Raw genomic sequence first — 8,926 nt, forward strand, 5'->3', positions numbered from 1 at the left:
TGGTGTAACTCTACCTTGCCCAGAAAGCCACCAATATGTTTAATTCAGCCTCCTCAGCTAACCCGTAGTCCTTCCATCCTTTCAGTGACTGTATCAGCATTCATCACAGAGAGTTCTCATTTAATTTTATTTATTGAGGGACTGATTTGCACAGCAGGGCTCTGCTTTGTTTATTCTCTGCTATTATCATTGTTACCTTTAATGAAGACAATGAAGAATTTAAAATAATAATTAAAAAAAATTCCCCTCAGTTACCGTGGCAACAAGCTGGAGCTTTTTAGTGCTGCCACAAATTCCATCTGTTTCTTTCTTTTAAATGACAAAACCACTTCCTCCCATTTCAGCACCAGAAGGAGGAGGTGAGGATCTCAAAGAGAGGCCAAGTTAAACTTCAGCTACCGAACAACTCACATGAATGACCTTTAAGGGAAACTCCTATCCAGTCAACAATGGGACTAGGTGTCTTACCTCCAGAGCTCTGGGGTGAGGTTTTCTATAGCTAGAGATTCAGCACAAGCCTCAGTGATCAGGCCTCTGAGAGTTCTCTCCCTCACCAGCCTTCTGTCTCCAGGGCAAAGTGGGGGTCACAGTGCTTAAATGGCTGCACACTTTATCTCTGCTCAAATTAAACCAGACCCTTGCATCTGAACCCCTTGAACTTTGAGGTAGGCTGGACAGGGATCTGAATCCAAACTCAGTGGTCTGGCTGATTTTTGAAGATGATGGATGCAAGGGCAGGGAGCTCTTGTGGTAGGTGAGAGACAGAAGCTACATCACAACAAACTACTTTTATGATCCTCTGTAAGGGTGGATTAGGCTATATAGAGCATTGATCCACTAATATTTTATAATGCCAAAACTTCGCTCACTTCTATTTCCCACAGGCCCAATGGATAGATTCTTGTTCCGGCCCCCTCTTCCCCAGACTCTTCCGCGCAGTCTATCAGCCCTGCTTCCTCTGTTTCCAGAAGCCTCTTTCACCTTCTTCCTTAGAGCCCAAGCTCTTCAGTGAGGCAGATTTTTCCACCTTGTACCCCAAAATGGACACATTTTCTTCCTTCTCAAGTCCTTAAGCATCTTGGCAACAAAAGCAGCCTAACTCACCCTTACAGATGACTGGCTGCCACCAGTCAGATGACCTGTCTACTGCTTTGCCTCTGACTCACAACTTAATCTGGAACCCCTTGAACTATGGGGTTCATATCCCAAGAATCTGTGGATTCTGCCGTAACCCACCCTGTGTCCATAGAAGTGCAGGAAGTTAACACTAGTGATGGGTCATCCTGAAAAGATTTGTGTTGGAAAGGCAGCTACAGATTTGGATGCTGTTTATTTGAACATATCCCAAGCCTCTTTGGATTAGAAATCCCCTGAGGAAAGGCTCTCTTGGGAGATTTGTCATGCTACCTCCTCCCAGCCAGGCTGAAAACACCAGTCCTGGTGTAACTGTTCTATGGACTTCAGTGGAGTTGGACCAAGGAATAATGTAATTCCACATGAATGGCCTCTCTCAAAATACTTAATTTCTTCCAATGCCAGCTGGAATCAGATCACTCAGAGGCAGCCCGAGACTATTTAATTAAAAAGTAAGTTAAGCGGTGTGATGCATGAACCTCTTAGTGCCAACTGACAAGGCGTACAGAGGGGATGCATAGGGGTTACCGCCGGGATCTCGTGGGTCTGGTATGCACATTCTAGTTCACCAAAGGGTGTGATATGAGGGCTCAAAAAAAAGTGAGTATCACACTGGTCATCAATATCATTGTGAAATGCATGTACGGACGTTGTGTAAGGAGTTATGCATCTACACTGAAAATCATGTTCTTAAGGTCTATGTCTAGTGACTGGTCACCAGCAAAGGGGAAGAAACAGATTTTTTGGCAGACAAGAAATGATTATCTATCTGGCTGTTTACATGTAAATTAAGCATTGTATAGTTCACAATGGCCCTCTTCTCGCCAGTCTGAACTGAATGCTAATGAAGGATTGTGAAAACTTCAAAGGAAAAAAAAGTAGCAGGAAGAAGTAAACTGTGGGAGTATGGGGACGAACCCTATCTTCGGGTATAGTTGGGGGAGAAAGAAGACACCCTGGTATCCTTCACCTAGGAAGTAAACGGACAACAAGTTTGCTTCTTAGAAGAGGGGTTTCAGACAGGCTTGGTTGAAAACACTGGAGAGAATTTTGGGTAAGATAAGCTTCTTTAGACAAGAGGATAACTGGTTAGTTAAGATTAGTCTCTAGAAAGTGTGTTATGATTTTGTTTAATATGTAACCATTTGTTTCCAATATCCTTACCCCCTATCACTTGAATCTCTTTTCTTTGATAATATACTTACTTTTGTTCTCACTATAAATATATCTCAGTTCTGTGTATTTAATAGAGCTATGTTCTAAGTGTAACTAACAAACTGTGCTGCACTGTTTCTTTGCGAACAGCAGGCCTGGAAATGCTGTGAATGTTCAGTAGATAGGGGTTATGCAAAGCAGGGAACTCTGGGAAAAGGAGCCAGGGGCTGATGTGTGTCTTTCATTAACCTGTACAGCGAGAGCAAGACCTGGAAGGTGCTTGCACTGCCAGAGGCTGGACAGTATAGGGAGCTGATCCACAGCAGGCCTAGGCAAAACTTCCTCATGCTAAGGACAGGGGATAGTGAGGTTGCACGTGGACTGTTCCAACCCTCAGAATAGTTTGTTTTCTTTACATTAGTTTGCCTGTCCCTACTCAGTGAATTGGTTTCACCTTCACCTCTGCAGAGAGGAGCAAGTTTGAGGGTTTTTTAGTGTTTTATTATGAGGTCTAAAATTCATTAAAATCCATCTAAAATATATATTAAGAAAATAATCTCACTTCCCCCCAGATCACCAATCGAAAAAACAGGGGCAAATTCTGCTCTCTTTTACACTGGTGTAAATCTGGAGTAAATCCACTGAGGTCCAGTGAGTTACTCTGGATTGCTACTGATGTTACAGTTCTCCCGTAGATGTGCCCTTTGGTTTTGCAGCTGACGGTCAAATGAAGGATGGATCAGCAGGGCTCAATACTGGATGCTTAAGAGTAGGGCTAAAATCTCCTCAATAAACCTGCTTAATTGTTTGATGGTGTATATGGATGGGGGCAGGAGAGTGGAGGGAGGAGCAAGTGAGGGAATTCTTTCATGAGCAGTCAGTTGATGGTCTGAAGCTCTGATGGCTCTTCTGATCTCTCCAAGGTTAATTCCCCCAGACCCCATGCCCTTTATTTCTTGCAGGCCAAGGAAGGAGACAGAACTGGGCTAGATACTGATGAGCCAGACTGGAATCTATACAGCATTATAAATAGCCACTTCCCTGCAAAAGGTGAGTTGAAGGCCCACGAAAACAGCCAGGAAGCCAAACATAGCCAAAGGCAATCCCACAGAAAACACTAAGTATCTCCAGCATCCAAGAGGATCCTGGCCTTTTTGTTTCCCTTCAGCTCTGGCGCTTTCATAGGAGTAGCTATGCCTCTTCTGCAATCTCTTACCACCCTGGATTTTTCTGCCCTGCAATAGTGTTTGTTTTTTCTTACTCCTTTCACTTTCTTCCCCAACATTTTTCCCATATTGCAGTCCCTGCCCTCTGGAATTCTCTCTCGCACAGGCTATTTACTGTCTGGCCCTTTGCCTGTGCTCATGTAGGAGTGTTATCTATTCCCTTTGCCCCTTCAGCAAGGTAATGGGTTATAGCTGAAAACAATCCTATGCCTGTTTCATTCTGCCCAGCAGCCTCGGAGTTCACCCAGAGATTAGGAAAAAATTCTAAGCAAATATGAAGTGAGATGCCACCAGGGCATCGGGGGTTAATATACCAATCTTTCACCTCCATAGGTATGGGTTGATATCCTGACTACAGTTACAAATGAAATTAGTTTGGCGGACTCTCATCCTAGCCCTTATTAATGGTTAGCATAAAATCACTCTGACAGTAGTCTCTGCCAAGGAGAGGGCCAGGCATGGAACAGCAGGGAATGCTGCAGATTAGCATGAAGTTCCTTTGGAACAACAACATAAGGACTTGACAGTGTGATAGAAGGTGGTGGTGTAGATCAGGAATGAGGTACATCAGGACTGGAATAGCCGGGGAGGCTACAGGGTAGGGTTGAGATGCGTGGGTAGATGTGGTGTAAGGTGGAAGCTTGCACAGTGCTTACCCACTCTGTGCTAAACTTCATCCATTGGCATCACCCTCAGTTTACAAGCACCAACATTGTGGGGACAGTTGGGGTGTATGAGCCTCCTGCAGTGAAGTGGGAGTTTTCTGTGATATTTGTATGAATCCCAGGCATGCCTCAGTTGCCCTCTGTTCGTTGCATTTCTACCCAGCGGGTGCAAATAAGTTAACACTGCTCCTGAAACAGTGCAGGAGGCAGGCAGGGGAGGAGGTTATCGCCTAGCTATCGGGATGGAATGAACAGTCAGTGAAGAACTGGCTGAAAACAACTCAAATCACCAGAGGGTCCCCCAAGACAAAGAGACAAGCCAATGTCCAAACAAATCAACACCTAACAGCAGGAAACCCCAGCAGGTGAGCCCTGTGAACTGAGCTGGAGAACAAGGTGTCAGGTGACTGGAATAAGGGCTGCCCTTTTGGAGGGACTCCGGAGTTCTGACCTGGGGAGAGAAGGGGAATAGGGGAAAGAGCCACAGATGAAGTCCATTACAGTTTGGGTGGCTCATCAAGGCACTGTCTTGACCAGGCTGGACTATGGCTTAACCTCCCCCTCTTTTTGCTAATTTAAGAATTTTCAGATTCTGTGCGCCAGGTGACTAATAAATTACCACCTTGTTTTTGAAAAAGGTGCCTGAGTCACTGTGAATACTCACCGAGAGCACTGCACCGTGAAGGGGCACAGGACAAGCCTCCCACTGGAGTCTGGCCTGGCTGTATTTACTGCACAGAGCCACAGACAGGGATTGCAGGTGCCAAAGGCCCAGACTTGGAGGCCACAGGCCTGCCCCGGTGGTACAGTGTGGGTCCTGGCACACTAACGTGGGTCACTCCTGAGAGACCAGTTACAAGCTGGGGCATAGACCAGACCCTGGCACTCCATGACAGTTCCCCTTTGCCGAATGATTGTATCACTTGTGCTGCCAGCAGCTTGAGGAGCTGCTGCCAGAAAGCAGCTGGAAGACAGTGCAAGTTCCTCTCAGATTGGCTAACAGTTCCAAACCCCTCCCCTGCACACACCCAGGAGGTGAGATGGGGTGTTTCTGTTGGTCTCCTGGGATTAAACTTTGGCCAGTCCCACACCACCTGATGAGCTGGATGGTCATGAAACATGACTGGAAATGTAAGGAATCTCACTGTTTATTACCCTGCCATTTTTCGTAACGACCCGGCAGAGGCAGTGGATGACATATGGTTTACAGTAGAATATCCATCTCTGCAGATTTGTTTTACATTGTTATTTATCAAATTTGTCCTTCTCTAACAGCACCGCCACCGCTTATACAGAGTGTGAGGGGGGAAGCAATAAAGCTGAAGTGCAGCACAATGATGTTCTTGCCTCTGACACAGGAATTGCCAGTGGCAAATCTGGCTCAGGCTCCTGATTCCTACAATGGCCGCTTACAGATCTTTCAGAGGAAGGCATAAAACCCCATAATGGACAATTGTGCAATAACATGTTCATGGGGGAGGTGTACAGGAGAAAGGATATTTCCAACTCTTCATTGGTACCTTAGGGAATTATGAGATTAGGACTGGAGGTAAATTCAAAACAAAGAGCCCCAAGTCACTGTTTTCCCACATGAGACAGAAGAACCTGCTCACATCAAAATTTCATCAGGGGTCATTACAGCCCAGAAAGAGCAAACAGCTTCTTCTAAAGAACCCTGATGCATTTTTAGAGGTTCACAAAGTTTCCCAACACTTTTTACCCCGGCCATAATGAAACAGCTAGTGTGTCAGGGCCATGGCTAGTGGTTAGCAACCTAGTTCAGAGGTGTTATATTCAGGTTACCGGGAACCAGGCAGGAGCCTGTCGAACCAATCCGAACAGGGTCAGGTACTAATCAGGTCACCAGGAGTCAAGCCAAAGTCAGAATATCAGGACTCAAGTAGGTCAGAGTTTGTAGCACCAGACAAAGGATCCAAACAGCAGCTAGATAGTGCCTAGTTATGCTAACAACTGCCTGTGACTCTTTGGGTTTAAATAGGAAGTCCTGACCAATCAGAAGTATAGGTGTTCCTCCAATCAGGGACCAAGGGAAGCCTCCCTGATGTAGCTTTAGGTTTCATAGTCTCAACACCCAGTAAGTTGGTGGTGCGAGCAAAGTTGTGCCAGTTAACTAGAAATCCCAAAGACCCCAGTTTGAAATCCGCGTGTCCTACTAGTCCGTGTGTGAGAGAGAGATTATTACTCTCTATAGAATCAAAGCTGCTCAACAGTTTGTTATCAGCCCTATGCTGTCAACAAAGGTCCTCCTTTAACTCAAGGATTAGAAATTGAGGTTTTGCAGCAAGAAGATCTGAGTTCTGTCCCTGTTGCCCCTGTGAAATGCTAAGTGACCATGGCAAGCTGCTTGGTGTCAGCTGTGCAGTCCTAGCTGATCACAGATTCAATACATGTATTTTTCATGATTTCCAGAAATGCAGAAATTGCATGAGAAAAAGATCCACTTTCCAAAAATTTCCATCTCAGTTTTGCAGACCTAAGAGGTTATAATAGTTTGGGGGAAAGCACCTAGACTTTTGAGTTATTCTGCAACCCTCCAAATGAAACCCATCTACCAAGTGGTTAACAGCAGCAAGAGGGGCTCTGTTCAATATATCTAAGGTCCTTCTTGGCAAATAACTAAAATGACTTGAGCCCCCATCCAGAAACCTGGGAAAGTTAAAGGCACCCACCTGGGGTGCCTTTAAAAGACCGAGAAGCACTCTGAGACTCTGTAGAAACACAGAAATCTTTATTAGGGAAAAGGGAACACAGTCATAAACTTGGGAAAACACACAACAAAATATACATGCCATTACCTTACTCCTCCAGTAACTCTGGCAGTCGTCCGTCAGTAGTTTGAGTATTCCATAGGTAATAGTCCCCACGCCATCTCAGCTGTCCACCAAACTCCACTCACAGTTGGGATCAATGAATAGCTGCAGTCCAAGTGTCTCTGTGTAAGTCTGTCTCCAGTCTCATGGGAACTGCCTGGTTGGTCCTGACTGGAGGCTCCACCTATAGGCATGCAGCAATTCCCCCAAAAGGGACATATTTTTGGAGTTTAATGTCCCCACCCTACATACACCCACGTCATATATCGTTTGAAAGCTTTTTTTAGGCAAGGTGAAACAATGGTATCCAAAATGAGAAAGTGTCATTCTTGTGCACAGTTCCAAAAACACTGCAACACGACTCTGACTATAGTTTTTACTGTTTACGTTAATTTCAACACCTTAAACGTGATGTTCATTTGTCAAAACTACAAAACGAGAATGTATTAAAAGATTTTTATTGGTTTTGCATGGGCATGTATTATGTTTTCAGAAATGATGATGCTGTTTAGCATGTGGCAAAAATGGCAAATATCAACATTTTGCAATATACCAACACGGAATGTGTTCACATCACATATTCTTAATTGTCAAACTATCTCACAAGTGATTATAATAGTTTTCTATATTTTCAATGGAAATTTGCTGACCAGATCAGTCTCACACTGAAGTTTGTGCACCAGTAGCAGTAGATATCATGCTCACAGTTTGCTCTTCATAGTGGATAGTTATAAATGTACATGAATTCTTAATGTAATGCTTCTCCATTTTTAAGCTTCTGTACATACATCGTAGCATCTAGTCTGCCTGGTAGAAGGTTTTAATTTGTAGCTGCCTATGCATGCAGTACTAGCCTTTGAAATATACTAGAAACTAGCTTTTTAGTTCTGTGATACTTATGCACAGGTCAGTTTTAGTGTTAGAGATGACAATACACAGCTTCATACTGGGCTTCAGTCAACATGCTCACTAAACAAAAATGGCTATTTTGATACTAAAATATGGATCGTAAATATAGTCTGTATACTTGTACAAAACAAAAAATGGTGGTATGGTAATTGCAGAAAGAAGGCGCGGCCTCCCGCCCTGTCAGAAGGGGAGAGACCTGAGATCACCCTCTGGTGGGCAGAACCAGGCTACCCGCGGCTGCTCCGCCAGAAGCAGAGGTGCAGGACGGGAAGCTGGACTCTAAAAGGCCAGCCTCCTAGCTCTGTAGGGGGAGAGCTGCCAGAGGAGCAGGACGTCTCTTCCTTGCTGCCGGAGGCCGGAGCTGAAGGAGACGGCTGCCCGACCAGAGGAGTTACCTGAATTGCCAGAGACTAGCAACGTCGTCGAACTGCCGGGGCTGCCATTGCCTGTTTACCCCAGGGAGAAGGAGGACGACCTCGGAACCCAGGTACCCCAAACTGGGGAGGGTAGGAAGGAGTCCAGGGACACCAAATAGGGTTCGGCTGTGGAATAATTGTGAACTGGCCAGCGTGTTGCGGGCAGATCCCCGCTGACCTAGTGGCAAACTACCCCGCCACTAACAGGGCCCTGGGCTAGGACGCAGTGGAGCGAGAGGGCCTGCGTCCCCCTATCCCGGGCACCCCACATGTGGAGAGTGGCCACCTCCCCACTAAGAGGCTGGGAGGCCTGAATTGGTCTGGCGCCCACCACAGCTAGGGCACCAGGCGCATTAGCTGTCACTCCCAGTTGAGATCTAATTCCCCACCCTGAACCACGGGGCTGTATCGCACAGACTCAGCCTGAGCTACAAACTGTGAATTTCCCTGATTGAGGGACTGGGGCGGAGAGACTAATTAAGGCCTGGCTGATTACTGGCCAGGTCTGCTAACTGCTCACTGCCCTGATTGAGGTATTGGACAGAGGGACTAACTGCTACTTGGACTAATCACCAGGTGGACTCACTGGC

General features: G+C 45.8%; 1 long non-coding RNA gene across 1 annotated transcript; it reads left to right on the top strand.

The window, feature by feature from the left end:
• The first annotated feature begins 2,144 nt into the window (after positions 1-2,144).
• On the top strand, positions 2,145-8,112 carry LOC141984283 (uncharacterized). The gene is made up of 3 exons (XR_012638711.1): positions 2,145-2,188; positions 3,252-3,339; positions 8,076-8,112. It is a non-coding gene; the product is annotated as an uncharacterized LOC141984283 (long non-coding RNA).
• The last annotated feature ends 814 nt before the right edge of the window (positions 8,113-8,926 follow it).

This window comes from Natator depressus, chromosome 3 (assembly GCF_965152275.1).
Source record: "Natator depressus isolate rNatDep1 chromosome 3, rNatDep2.hap1, whole genome shotgun sequence".
NCBI classification, from domain to species: domain Eukaryota; kingdom Metazoa; phylum Chordata; order Testudines; family Cheloniidae; genus Natator; species Natator depressus.